Here is a 12,710-nt window from a genome sequence, read left to right as displayed (position 1 = left end):
CTATCGCTTCTCGGCCTTTTGGCTAAGATCTGCATAACTAACCTGACCAGCCACCATGACGTCCGGGTGGTTTCTCCCTGGTCAGGAAGGTATATGCTTACATTTTTGTAAAACCGGAGGTGGGTGGGATTAGTGACCCATCCACCTCCACGGAGGTGTGTGGGGGACCTGACCCATCCACCTCCATGGCACGAACCTGGTATTGCAGTACTTCCAGGAACGGTGCAGTGGCTCTAGGCCTTTTGGCTAAGAGCATTGGCGCAGAGTGATCCTTGACTGGTGCAGGGTGACCTCTGGCGTTTGACAAAGAATTGTAACGATTGGATAACGATTGGACATGAATTTAAAAAAAAAAAAAAAAAAAAAAAAAAAAAAAAAAAAATCTGTTCTTATCAGTTTAATATCTGATACGTCCCCTATCTGGGGACCAAATATTAAATTGATTTTTGGAACAGGGAGATGGAACAGGGGCTTGCTCCGTCCACTCCACGCATCGACCTGGTATTGCAGTGTTTCCAGGAACGGTGCAGCTTCCCCTCTTTGGGGCGGGAAGTCTTAAAAGACAAAAATAGATGATGATGTTGTATTTGTAGTTGTTGTATGATGACGATTCCGGCGTTGGCACGTGCTATTTTTCCAGGGCGGGGCTTTGCTAGGTTTCCCGCTCTGCGGCTGGGCCCTCGACGTCGACGTCGACGTCGACGTCGTTGTTGTTGTTGTTGTTGTTGTTGTTGTTGTTGTTGTTGTTGTTGTTGTTGTTGTTGTTGTTGTTGTTGTTGTTGTTGTTGTTGTTGTTGTTGTTGTTGTTGTTGTTGTTGTTGTTGTTGTTTTTGATGATGATGATGATGATTTCTGCATTGGCACGTGCTATTTTTCAGGGTGGGGCTTTGCTACGTTTCCCGCTCTGCGGCTGGGCCCTCGACGTCGACGATGCCGCCTGTTGGATTTCTGCGAAGGTGCAGTCCTGGCTTCAACTGCTTTCTCGCTCGAAGCCTTCCGTTGGCCCTTTGCAACTACACTCGGTCAGCCACGGCCAGACCTACGGGGGAGACGGGCGCCGAAGAGGAATTGTTCATTTGCCGCAGTTTTACAGGCTATCGCTTCTCGGCCTTTTGGCTAAGATCAAGTGTAGTATCTGTTCTTATCAGTTTAATATCTGATACGTCCCCTATCTGGGGACCAAATATTAAATTGATTTTTGGAACAGGGAGATGGAACAGGGGCTTGCTCCGTCCACTCCACGCATCGACCTGGTATTGCAGTGTTTCCAGGAACGGTGCAGCTTCCCCTCTTTGGGGCGGGAAGTCTTAAAAGACAAAAATAGATGATGATGTTGTATTTGTAGTTGTTGTATGATGACGATTCCGGCGTTGGCACGTGCTATTTTTCCAGGGCGGGGCTTTGCTAGGTTTCCCGCTCTGCGGCTGGGCCCTCGACGTCGACGTCGACGTCGTTGTTGTTGTTGTTGTTGTTGTTGTTGTTGTTGTTGTTGTTGTTGTTGTTGTTGTTGTTGTTGTTGTTGTTGTTGTTGTTGTTGTTGTTGTTGTTGTTGTTGTTGTTGTTGTTGTTGTTTTTGATGATGATGATGATGATGATGATTTCTGCATTGGCACGTGCTATTTTTCAGGGTGGGGCTTTGCTACGTTTCCCGCTCTGCGGCTGGGCCCTCGACGTCGACGATGCCGCCTGTTGGATTTCTGCGAAGGTGCAGTCCTGGCTTCAACTGCTTTCTCGCTCGAAGCCTTCCGTTGGCCCTTTGCAACTACACTCGGTCAGCCACGGCCAGACCTACGGGGGAGACGGGCGCCGAAGAGGAATTGTTCATTTGCCGCAGTTTTACAGGCTATCGCTTCTCGGCCTTTTGGCTAAGATCTGCATAACTAACCTGACCAGCCACCATGACGTCCGGGTGGTTTCTCCCTGGTCAGGAAGGTATATGCTTACATTTTTGTAAAACCGGAGGTGGGTGGGATTAGTGACCCATCCACCTCCACGGAGGTGTGTGGGGGACCTGACCCATCCACCTCCATGGCACGAACCTGGTATTGCAGTACTTCCAGGAACGGTGCAGTGGCTCTAGGCCTTTTGGCTAAGAGCATTGGCGCAGAGTGATCCTTGACTGGTGCAGGGTGACCTCTGGCGTTTGACAAAGAATTGTAACGATTGGATAACGATTGGACATGAATTTTAAAAAAAAAAAAAAAAAAAAAAAAAAAAAAAAAAAAAAAAAAAAAAAAAAAAAAAAAAAATCTGTTCTTATCAGTTTAATATCTGATACGTCCCCTATCTGGGGACCAAATATTAAATTGATTTTTGGAACAGGGAGATGGAACAGGGGCTTGCTCCGTCCACTCCACGCATCGACCTGGTATTGCAGTGTTTCCAGGAACGGTGCAGCTTCCCCTCTTTGGGGCGGGAAGTCTTAAAAGACAAAAATAGATGATGATGTTGTATTTGTAGTTGTTGTATGATGACGATTCCGGCGTTGGCACGTGCTATTTTTCCAGGGCGGGGCTTTGCTAGGTTTCCCGCTCTGCGGCTGGGCCCTCGACGTCGACGTCGACGTCGACGTCGTTGTTGTTGTTGTTGTTGTTGTTGTTGTTGTTGTTGTTGTTGTTGTTGTTGTTGTTGTTGTTGTTGTTGTTGTTGTTGTTGTTGTTGTTGTTGTTGTTGTTGTTGTTGTTGTTGTTGTTGTTGTTGTTGTTTTTGATGATGATGATGATGATGATGATTTCTGCATTGGCACGTGCTATTTTTCAGGGTGGGGCTTTGCTACGTTTCCCGCTCTGCGGCTGGGCCCTCGACGTCGACGATGCCGCCTGTTGGATTTCTGCGAAGGTGCAGTCCTGGCTTCAACTGCTTTCTCGCTCGAAGCCTTCCGTTGGCCCTTTGCAACTACACTCGGTCAGCCACGGCCAGACCTACGGGGGAGACGGGCGCCGAAGAGGAATTGTTCATTTGCCGCAGTTTTACAGGCTATCGCTTCTCGGCCTTTTGGCTAAGATCAAGTGTAGTATCTGTTCTTATCAGTTTAATATCTGATACGTCCCCTATCTGGGGACCAAATATTAAATTGATTTTTGGAACAGGGAGATGGAACAGGGGCTTGCTCCGTCCACTCCACGCATCGACCTGGTATTGCAGTGTTTCCAGGAACGGTGCAGCTTCCCCTCTTTGGGGCGGGAAGTCTTAAAAGACAAAAATAGATGATGATGTTGTATTTGTAGTTGTTGTATGATGACGATTCCGGCGTTGGCACGTGCTATTTTTCCAGGGCGGGGCTTTGCTAGGTTTCCCGCTCTGCGGCTGGGCCCTCGACGTCGACGTCGACGTCGACGTCGTTGTTGTTGTTGTTGTTGTTGTTGTTGTTGTTGTTGTTGTTGTTGTTGTTGTTGTTGTTGTTGTTGTTGTTGTTGTTGTTGTTGTTGTTGTTGTTGTTGTTGTTGTTGTTGTTGTTGTTGTTGTTGTTGTTGTTGTTGTTGTTGTTGTTGTTGTTGTTGTTGTTTTTGATGATGATGATGATGATGATTTCTGCATTGGCACGTGCTATTTTTCAGGGTGGGGCTTTGCTACGTTTCCCGCTCTGCGGCTGGGCCCTCGACGTCGACGATGCCGCCTGTTGGATTTCTGCGAAGGTGCAGTCCTGGCTTCAACTGCTTTCTCGCTCGAAGCCTTCCGTTGGCCCTTTGCAACTACACTCGGTCAGCCACGGCCAGACCTACGGGGGAGACGGGCGCCGAAGAGGAATTGTTCATTTGCCGCAGTTTTACAGGCTATCGCTTCTCGGCCTTTTGGCTAAGATCAAGTGTAGTATCTGTTCTTATCAGTTTAATATCTGATACGTCCCCTATCTGGGGACCAAATATTAAATTGATTTTTGGAACAGGGAGATGGAACAGGGGCTTGCTCCGTCCACTCCACGCATCGACCTGGTATTGCAGTGTTTCCAGGAACGGTGCAGCTTCCCCTCTTTGGGGCGGGAAGTCTTAAAAGACAAAAATAGATGATGATGTTGTATTTGTAGTTGTTGTATGATGACGATTCCGGCGTTGGCACGTGCTATTTTTCCAGGGCGGGGCTTTGCTAGGTTTCCCGCTCTGCGGCTGGGCCCTCGACGTCGACGTCGACGTCGACGTCGTTGTTGTTGTTGTTGTTGTTGTTGTTGTTGTTGTTGTTGTTGTTGTTGTTGTTGTTGTTGTTGTTGTTGTTGTTGTTGTTGTTGTTGTTGTTGTTGTTGTTGTTGTTGTTGTTGTTGTTGTTGTTGTTTTTGATGATGATGATGATGATGATGATTTCTGCATTGGCACGTGCTATTTTTCAGGGTGGGGCTTTGCTACGTTTCCCGCTCTGCGGCTGGGCCCTCGACGTCGACGATGCCGCCTGTTGGATTTCTGCGAAGGTGCAGTCCTGGCTTCAACTGCTTTCTCGCTCGAAGCCTTCCGTTGGCCCTTTGCAACTACACTCGGTCAGCCACGGCCAGACCTACGGGGGAGACGGGCGCCGAAGAGGAATTGTTCATTTGCCGCAGTTTTACAGGCTATCGCTTCTCGGCCTTTTGGCTAAGATCAAGTGTAGTATCTGTTCTTATCAGTTTAATATCTGATACGTCCCCTATCTGGGGACCAAATATTAAATTGATTTTTGGAACAGGGAGATGGAACAGGGGCTTGCTCCGTCCACTCCACGCATCGACCTGGTATTGCAGTGTTTCCAGGAACGGTGCAGCTTCCCCTCTTTGGGGCGGGAAGTCTTAAAAGACAAAAATAGATGATGATGTTGTATTTGTAGTTGTTGTATGATGACGATTCCGGCGTTGGCACGTGCTATTTTTCCAGGGCGGGGCTTTGCTAGGTTTCCCGCTCTGCGGCTGGGCCCTCGACGTCGACGTCGACGTCGACGTCGTTGTTGTTGTTGTTGTTGTTGTTGTTGTTGTTGTTGTTGTTGTTGTTGTTGTTGTTGTTGTTGTTGTTGTTGTTGTTGTTGTTGTTGTTGTTGTTGTTGTTGTTGTTGTTGTTGTTGTTGTTGTTGTTGTTGTTGTTGTTGTTGTTTTTGATGATGATGATGATGATGATGATTTCTGCATTGGCACGTGCTATTTTTCAGGGTGGGGCTTTGCTACGTTTCCCGCTCTGCGGCTGGGCCCTCGACGTCGACGATGCCGCCTGTTGGATTTCTGCGAAGGTGCAGTCCTGGCTTCAACTGCTTTCTCGCTCGAAGCCTTCCGTTGGCCCTTTGCAACTACACTCGGTCAGCCACGGCCAGACCTACGGGGGAGACGGGCGCCGAAGAGGAATTGTTCATTTGCCGCAGTTTTACAGGCTATCGCTTCTCGGCCTTTTGGCTAAGATCAAGTGTAGTATCTGTTCTTATCAGTTTAATATCTGATACGTCCCCTATCTGGGGACCAAATATTAAATTGATTTTTGGAACAGGGAGATGGAACAGGGGCTTGCTCCGTCCACTCCACGCATCGACCTGGTATTGCAGTGTTTCCAGGAACGGTGCAGCTTCCCCTCTTTGGGGCGGGAAGTCTTAAAAGACAAAAATAGATGATGATGTTGTATTTGTAGTTGTTGTATGATGACGATTCCGGCGTTGGCACGTGCTATTTTTCCAGGGCGGGGCTTTGCTAGGTTTCCCGCTCTGCGGCTGGGCCCTCGACGTCGACGTCGACGTCGACGTCGTTGTTGTTGTTGTTGTTGTTGTTGTTGTTGTTGTTGTTGTTGTTGTTGTTGTTGTTGTTGTTGTTGTTGTTGTTGTTGTTGTTGTTGTTGTTGTTGTTGTTGTTGTTGTTGTTGTTGTTGTTGTTGTTGTTGTTGTTGTTGTTGTTGTTGTTGTTTTTGATGATGATGATGATGATGATGATTTCTGCATTGGCACGTGCTATTTTTCAGGGTGGGGCTTTGCTACGTTTCCCGCTCTGCGGCTGGGCCCTCGACGTCGACGATGCCGCCTGTTGGATTTCTGCGAAGGTGCAGTCCTGGCTTCAACTGCTTTCTCGCTCGAAGCCTTCCGTTGGCCCTTTGCAACTACACTCGGTCAGCCACGGCCAGACCTACGGGGGAGACGGGCGCCGAAGAGGAATTGTTCATTTGCCGCAGTTTTACAGGCTATCGCTTCTCGGCCTTTTGGCTAAGATCAAGTGTAGTATCTGTTCTTATCAGTTTAATATCTGATACGTCCCCTATCTGGGGACCAAATATTAAATTGATTTTTGGAACAGGGAGATGGAACAGGGGCTTGCTCCGTCCACTCCACGCATCGACCTGGTATTGCAGTGTTTCCAGGAACGGTGCAGCTTCCCCTCTTTGGGGCGGGAAGTCTTAAAAGACAAAAATAGATGATGATGTTGTATTTGTAGTTGTTGTATGATGACGATTCCGGCGTTGGCACGTGCTATTTTTCCAGGGCGGGGCTTTGCTAGGTTTCCCGCTCTGCGGCTGGGCCCTCGACGTCGACGTCGACGTCGACGTCGTTGTTGTTGTTGTTGTTGTTGTTGTTGTTGTTGTTGTTGTTGTTGTTGTTGTTGTTGTTGTTGTTGTTGTTGTTGTTGTTGTTGTTGTTGTTGTTGTTGTTGTTGTTGTTGTTGTTGTTGTTGTTGTTGTTGTTGTTGTTGTTGTTGTTGTTTTTGATGATGATGATGATGATTTCTGCATTGGCACGTGCTATTTTTCAGGGTGGGGCTTTGCTACGTTTCCCGCTCTGCGGCTGGGCCCTCGACGTCGACGATGCCGCCTGTTGGATTTCTGCGAAGGTGCAGTCCTGGCTTCAACTGCTTTCTCGCTCGAAGCCTTCCGTTGGCCCTTTGCAACTACACTCGGTCAGCCACGGCCAGACCTACGGGGGAGACGGGCGCCGAAGAGGAATTGTTCATTTGCCGCAGTTTTACAGGCTATCGCTTCTCGGCCTTTTGGCTAAGATCTGCATAACTAACCTGACCAGCCACCATGACGTCCGGGTGGTTTCTCCCTGGTCAGGAAGGTATATGCTTACATTTTTGTAAAACCGGAGGTGGGTGGGATTAGTGACCCATCCACCTCCACGGAGGTGTGTGGGGGACCTGACCCATCCACCTCCATGGCACGAACCTGGTATTGCAGTACTTCCAGGAACGGTGCAGTGGCTCTAGGCCTTTTGGCTAAGAGCATTGGCGCAGAGTGATCCTTGACTGGTGCAGGGTGACCTCTGGCGTTTGACAAAGAATTGTAACGATTGGATAACGATTGGACATGAATTTAAAAAAAAAAAAAAAAAAAAAAAAAAAAAAAAAAAAAAAAAAAAAAAAAAATCTGTTCTTATCAGTTTAATATCTGATACGTCCCCTATCTGGGGACCAAATATTAAATTGATTTTTGGAACAGGGAGATGGAACAGGGGCTTGCTCCGTCCACTCCACGCATCGACCTGGTATTGCAGTGTTTCCAGGAACGGTGCAGCTTCCCCTCTTTGGGGCGGGAAGTCTTAAAAGACAAAAATAGATGATGATGTTGTATTTGTAGTTGTTGTATGATGACGATTCCGGCGTTGGCACGTGCTATTTTTCCAGGGCGGGGCTTTGCTAGGTTTCCCGCTCTGCGGCTGGGCCCTCGACGTCGACGTCGACGTCGACGTCGTTGTTGTTGTTGTTGTTGTTGTTGTTGTTGTTGTTGTTGTTGTTGTTGTTGTTGTTGTTGTTGTTGTTGTTGTTGTTGTTGTTGTTGTTGTTGTTGTTGTTGTTGTTGTTGTTGTTGTTGTTTTTGATGATGATGATGATGATTTCTGCATTGGCACGTGCTATTTTTCAGGGTGGGGCTTTGCTACGTTTCCCGCTCTGCGGCTGGGCCCTCGACGTCGACGATGCCGCCTGTTGGATTTCTGCGAAGGTGCAGTCCTGGCTTCAACTGCTTTCTCGCTCGAAGCCTTCCGTTGGCCCTTTGCAACTACACTCGGTCAGCCACGGCCAGACCTACGGGGGAGACGGGCGCCGAAGAGGAATTGTTCATTTGCCGCAGTTTTACAGGCTATCGCTTCTCGGCCTTTTGGCTAAGATCAAGTGTAGTATCTGTTCTTATCAGTTTAATATCTGATACGTCCCCTATCTGGGGACCAAATATTAAATTGATTTTTGGAACAGGGAGATGGAACAGGGGCTTGCTCCGTCCACTCCACGCATCGACCTGGTATTGCAGTGTTTCCAGGAACGGTGCAGCTTCCCCTCTTTGGGGCGGGAAGTCTTAAAAGACAAAAATAGATGATGATGTTGTATTTGTAGTTGTTGTATGATGACGATTCCGGCGTTGGCACGTGCTATTTTTCCAGGGCGGGGCTTTGCTAGGTTTCCCGCTCTGCGGCTGGGCCCTCGACGTCGACGTCGACGTCGTTGTTGTTGTTGTTGTTGTTGTTGTTGTTGTTGTTGTTGTTGTTGTTGTTGTTGTTGTTGTTGTTGTTGTTGTTGTTGTTGTTGTTGTTGTTGTTGTTGTTGTTGTTGTTGTTGTTGTTTTTGATGATGATGATGATGATGATGATTTCTGCATTGGCACGTGCTATTTTTCAGGGTGGGGCTTTGCTACGTTTCCCGCTCTGCGGCTGGGCCCTCGACGTCGACGATGCCGCCTGTTGGATTTCTGCGAAGGTGCAGTCCTGGCTTCAACTGCTTTCTCGCTCGAAGCCTTCCGTTGGCCCTTTGCAACTACACTCGGTCAGCCACGGCCAGACCTACGGGGGAGACGGGCGCCGAAGAGGAATTGTTCATTTGCCGCAGTTTTACAGGCTATCGCTTCTCGGCCTTTTGGCTAAGATCTGCATAACTAACCTGACCAGCCACCATGACGTCCGGGTGGTTTCTCCCTGGTCAGGAAGGTATATGCTTACATTTTTGTAAAACCGGAGGTGGGTGGGATTAGTGACCCATCCACCTCCACGGAGGTGTGTGGGGGACCTGACCCATCCACCTCCATGGCACGAACCTGGTATTGCAGTACTTCCAGGAACGGTGCAGTGGCTCTAGGCCTTTTGGCTAAGAGCATTGGCGCAGAGTGATCCTTGACTGGTGCAGGGTGACCTCTGGCGTTTGACAAAGAATTGTAACGATTGGATAACGATTGGACATGAATTTTAAAAAAAAAAAAAAAAAAAAAAAAAAAAAAAAAAAAAAAAAAAAAAAAAAAAAAAAAAAATCTGTTCTTATCAGTTTAATATCTGATACGTCCCCTATCTGGGGACCAAATATTAAATTGATTTTTGGAACAGGGAGATGGAACAGGGGCTTGCTCCGTCCACTCCACGCATCGACCTGGTATTGCAGTGTTTCCAGGAACGGTGCAGCTTCCCCTCTTTGGGGCGGGAAGTCTTAAAAGACAAAAATAGATGATGATGTTGTATTTGTAGTTGTTGTATGATGACGATTCCGGCGTTGGCACGTGCTATTTTTCCAGGGCGGGGCTTTGCTAGGTTTCCCGCTCTGCGGCTGGGCCCTCGACGTCGACGTCGACGTCGACGTCGTTGTTGTTGTTGTTGTTGTTGTTGTTGTTGTTGTTGTTGTTGTTGTTGTTGTTGTTGTTGTTGTTGTTGTTGTTGTTGTTGTTGTTGTTGTTGTTGTTGTTGTTGTTGTTGTTGTTGTTGTTGTTGTTGTTTTTGATGATGATGATGATGATGATGATTTCTGCATTGGCACGTGCTATTTTTCAGGGTGGGGCTTTGCTACGTTTCCCGCTCTGCGGCTGGGCCCTCGACGTCGACGATGCCGCCTGTTGGATTTCTGCGAAGGTGCAGTCCTGGCTTCAACTGCTTTCTCGCTCGAAGCCTTCCGTTGGCCCTTTGCAACTACACTCGGTCAGCCACGGCCAGACCTACGGGGGAGACGGGCGCCGAAGAGGAATTGTTCATTTGCCGCAGTTTTACAGGCTATCGCTTCTCGGCCTTTTGGCTAAGATCAAGTGTAGTATCTGTTCTTATCAGTTTAATATCTGATACGTCCCCTATCTGGGGACCAAATATTAAATTGATTTTTGGAACAGGGAGATGGAACAGGGGCTTGCTCCGTCCACTCCACGCATCGACCTGGTATTGCAGTGTTTCCAGGAACGGTGCAGCTTCCCCTCTTTGGGGCGGGAAGTCTTAAAAGACAAAAATAGATGATGATGTTGTATTTGTAGTTGTTGTATGATGACGATTCCGGCGTTGGCACGTGCTATTTTTCCAGGGCGGGGCTTTGCTAGGTTTCCCGCTCTGCGGCTGGGCCCTCGACGTCGACGTCGACGTCGACGTCGTTGTTGTTGTTGTTGTTGTTGTTGTTGTTGTTGTTGTTGTTGTTGTTGTTGTTGTTGTTGTTGTTGTTGTTGTTGTTGTTGTTGTTGTTGTTGTTGTTGTTGTTGTTGTTGTTGTTGTTGTTGTTGTTGTTGTTGTTGTTGTTGTTGTTGTTGTTGTTGTTGTTTTTGATGATGATGATGATGATGATTTCTGCATTGGCACGTGCTATTTTTCAGGGTGGGGCTTTGCTACGTTTCCCGCTCTGCGGCTGGGCCCTCGACGTCGACGATGCCGCCTGTTGGATTTCTGCGAAGGTGCAGTCCTGGCTTCAACTGCTTTCTCGCTCGAAGCCTTCCGTTGGCCCTTTGCAACTACACTCGGTCAGCCACGGCCAGACCTACGGGGGAGACGGGCGCCGAAGAGGAATTGTTCATTTGCCGCAGTTTTACAGGCTATCGCTTCTCGGCCTTTTGGCTAAGATCAAGTGTAGTATCTGTTCTTATCAGTTTAATATCTGATACGTCCCCTATCTGGGGACCAAATATTAAATTGATTTTTGGAACAGGGAGATGGAACAGGGGCTTGCTCCGTCCACTCCACGCATCGACCTGGTATTGCAGTGTTTCCAGGAACGGTGCAGCTTCCCCTCTTTGGGGCGGGAAGTCTTAAAAGACAAAAATAGATGATGATGTTGTATTTGTAGTTGTTGTATGATGACGATTCCGGCGTTGGCACGTGCTATTTTTCCAGGGCGGGGCTTTGCTAGGTTTCCCGCTCTGCGGCTGGGCCCTCGACGTCGACGTCGACGTCGACGTCGTTGTTGTTGTTGTTGTTGTTGTTGTTGTTGTTGTTGTTGTTGTTGTTGTTGTTGTTGTTGTTGTTGTTGTTGTTGTTGTTGTTGTTGTTGTTGTTGTTGTTGTTGTTGTTGTTGTTGTTGTTGTTGTTTTTGATGATGATGATGATGATGATGATTTCTGCATTGGCACGTGCTATTTTTCAGGGTGGGGCTTTGCTACGTTTCCCGCTCTGCGGCTGGGCCCTCGACGTCGACGATGCCGCCTGTTGGATTTCTGCGAAGGTGCAGTCCTGGCTTCAACTGCTTTCTCGCTCGAAGCCTTCCGTTGGCCCTTTGCAACTACACTCGGTCAGCCACGGCCAGACCTACGGGGGAGACGGGCGCCGAAGAGGAATTGTTCATTTGCCGCAGTTTTACAGGCTATCGCTTCTCGGCCTTTTGGCTAAGAAGATCAAGTGTAGTATCTGTTCTTATCAGTTTAATATCTGATACGTCCCCTATCTGGGGACCAAATATTAAATTGATTTTTGGAACAGGGAGATGGAACAGGGGCTTGCTCCGTCCACTCCACGCATCGACCTGGTATTGCAGTGTTTCCAGGAACGGTGCAGCTTCCCCTCTTTGGGGCGGGAAGTCTTAAAAGACAAAAATAGATGATGATGTTGTATTTGTAGTTGTTGTATGATGACGATTCCGGCGTTGGCACGTGCTATTTTTCCAGGGCGGGGCTTTGCTAGGTTTCCCGCTCTGCGGCTGGGCCCTCGACGTCGACGTCGACGTCGACGTCGTTGTTGTTGTTGTTGTTGTTGTTGTTGTTGTTGTTGTTGTTGTTGTTGTTGTTGTTGTTGTTGTTGTTGTTGTTGTTGTTGTTGTTGTTGTTGTTGTTGTTGTTGTTGTTGTTGTTGTTGTTGTTGTTGTTGTTGTTTTTGATGATGATGATGATGATGATGATTTCTGCATTGGCACGTGCTATTTTTCAGGGTGGGGCTTTGCTACGTTTCCCGCTCTGCGGCTGGGCCCTCGACGTCGACGATGCCGCCTGTTGGATTTCTGCGAAGGTGCAGTCCTGGCTTCAACTGCTTTCTCGCTCGAAGCCTTCCGTTGGCCCTTTGCAACTACACTCGGTCAGCCACGGCCAGACCTACGGGGGAGACGGGCGCCGAAGAGGAATTGTTCATTTGCCGCAGTTTTACAGGCTATCGCTTCTCGGCCTTTTGGCTAAGATCAAGTGTAGTATCTGTTCTTATCAGTTTAATATCTGATACGTCCCCTATCTGGGGACCAAATATTAAATTGATTTTTGGAACAGGGAGATGGAACAGGGGCTTGCTCCGTCCACTCCACGCATCGACCTGGTATTGCAGTGTTTCCAGGAACGGTGCAGCTTCCCCTCTTTGGGGCGGGAAGTCTTAAAAGACAAAAATAGATGATGATGTTGTATTTGTAGTTGTTGTATGATGACGATTCCGGCGTTGGCACGTGCTATTTTTCCAGGGCGGGGCTTTGCTAGGTTTCCCGCTCTGCGGCTGGGCCCTCGACGTCGACGTCGACGTCGACGTCGTTGTTGTTGTTGTTGTTGTTGTTGTTGTTGTTGTTGTTGTTGTTGTTGTTGTTGTTGTTGTTGTTGTTGTTGTTGTTGTTGTTGTTGTTGTTGTTGTTGTTGTTGTTGTTGTTGTTGTTGTTTTTG

General features: G+C 48.1%; 12 non-coding genes and 7 pseudogenes across 12 annotated transcripts; all 19 read left to right on the top strand.

Annotated features, from left to right (window-relative positions):
* The first annotated feature begins 2 nt into the window (after positions 1–2).
* On the top strand, positions 3–233 carry LOC139247330 (U2 spliceosomal RNA; annotated as a pseudogene).
* A 104-nt stretch (positions 234–337) lies between these two features.
* LOC139247316 (U2 spliceosomal RNA) lies at positions 338–535 on the top strand. Its single transcript, XR_011590884.1, has one exon. It is a non-coding gene; the product is annotated as a U2 spliceosomal RNA (small nuclear RNA).
* A 561-nt stretch (positions 536–1,096) lies between these two features.
* On the top strand, positions 1,097–1,287 carry LOC139247314 (U2 spliceosomal RNA). Its single transcript, XR_011590882.1, has one exon. It is a non-coding gene; the product is annotated as a U2 spliceosomal RNA (small nuclear RNA).
* A 558-nt stretch (positions 1,288–1,845) lies between these two features.
* LOC139247328 (U2 spliceosomal RNA) lies at positions 1,846–2,076 on the top strand (annotated as a pseudogene).
* A 155-nt stretch (positions 2,077–2,231) lies between these two features.
* On the top strand, positions 2,232–2,402 carry LOC139247323 (U2 spliceosomal RNA; annotated as a pseudogene).
* Positions 2,403–2,978: 576 nt separating this feature from the next.
* On the top strand, positions 2,979–3,169 carry LOC139247313 (U2 spliceosomal RNA). Its single transcript, XR_011590881.1, has one exon. It is a non-coding gene; the product is annotated as a U2 spliceosomal RNA (small nuclear RNA).
* A 606-nt stretch (positions 3,170–3,775) lies between these two features.
* Positions 3,776–3,966, top strand: LOC139247312 (U2 spliceosomal RNA). Its single transcript, XR_011590880.1, has one exon. It is a non-coding gene; the product is annotated as a U2 spliceosomal RNA (small nuclear RNA).
* A 573-nt stretch (positions 3,967–4,539) lies between these two features.
* Positions 4,540–4,730, top strand: LOC139247311 (U2 spliceosomal RNA). Its single transcript, XR_011590879.1, has one exon. It is a non-coding gene; the product is annotated as a U2 spliceosomal RNA (small nuclear RNA).
* A 591-nt stretch (positions 4,731–5,321) lies between these two features.
* On the top strand, positions 5,322–5,512 carry LOC139247310 (U2 spliceosomal RNA). The gene has a single exon (XR_011590878.1). It is a non-coding gene; the product is annotated as a U2 spliceosomal RNA (small nuclear RNA).
* Positions 5,513–6,112: 600 nt separating this feature from the next.
* LOC139247309 (U2 spliceosomal RNA) lies at positions 6,113–6,303 on the top strand. The gene has a single exon (XR_011590877.1). It is a non-coding gene; the product is annotated as a U2 spliceosomal RNA (small nuclear RNA).
* A 591-nt stretch (positions 6,304–6,894) lies between these two features.
* LOC139247327 (U2 spliceosomal RNA) lies at positions 6,895–7,125 on the top strand (annotated as a pseudogene).
* A 145-nt stretch (positions 7,126–7,270) lies between these two features.
* On the top strand, positions 7,271–7,441 carry LOC139247322 (U2 spliceosomal RNA; annotated as a pseudogene).
* A 561-nt stretch (positions 7,442–8,002) lies between these two features.
* On the top strand, positions 8,003–8,193 carry LOC139247308 (U2 spliceosomal RNA). Its single transcript, XR_011590876.1, has one exon. It is a non-coding gene; the product is annotated as a U2 spliceosomal RNA (small nuclear RNA).
* Positions 8,194–8,751: 558 nt separating this feature from the next.
* On the top strand, positions 8,752–8,982 carry LOC139247326 (U2 spliceosomal RNA; annotated as a pseudogene).
* Positions 8,983–9,137: 155 nt separating this feature from the next.
* LOC139247320 (U2 spliceosomal RNA) lies at positions 9,138–9,308 on the top strand (annotated as a pseudogene).
* Positions 9,309–9,884: 576 nt separating this feature from the next.
* Positions 9,885–10,075, top strand: LOC139247307 (U2 spliceosomal RNA). Its single transcript, XR_011590875.1, has one exon. It is a non-coding gene; the product is annotated as a U2 spliceosomal RNA (small nuclear RNA).
* A 606-nt stretch (positions 10,076–10,681) lies between these two features.
* LOC139247305 (U2 spliceosomal RNA) lies at positions 10,682–10,872 on the top strand. The gene has a single exon (XR_011590873.1). It is a non-coding gene; the product is annotated as a U2 spliceosomal RNA (small nuclear RNA).
* Positions 10,873–11,445: 573 nt separating this feature from the next.
* Positions 11,446–11,639, top strand: LOC139247315 (U2 spliceosomal RNA). Its single transcript, XR_011590883.1, has one exon. It is a non-coding gene; the product is annotated as a U2 spliceosomal RNA (small nuclear RNA).
* Positions 11,640–12,221: 582 nt separating this feature from the next.
* Positions 12,222–12,412, top strand: LOC139247304 (U2 spliceosomal RNA). The gene has a single exon (XR_011590872.1). It is a non-coding gene; the product is annotated as a U2 spliceosomal RNA (small nuclear RNA).
* Positions 12,413–12,710: the final 298 nt, after the last annotated feature.

The sequence above is a fragment of the Pristiophorus japonicus genome, unplaced genomic scaffold (assembly GCF_044704955.1).
Source record: "Pristiophorus japonicus isolate sPriJap1 unplaced genomic scaffold, sPriJap1.hap1 HAP1_SCAFFOLD_2694, whole genome shotgun sequence".
Taxonomy (NCBI): domain Eukaryota; kingdom Metazoa; phylum Chordata; class Chondrichthyes; family Pristiophoridae; genus Pristiophorus; species Pristiophorus japonicus.
This window is presented reverse-complemented; position numbering and strand designations above follow the sequence as displayed.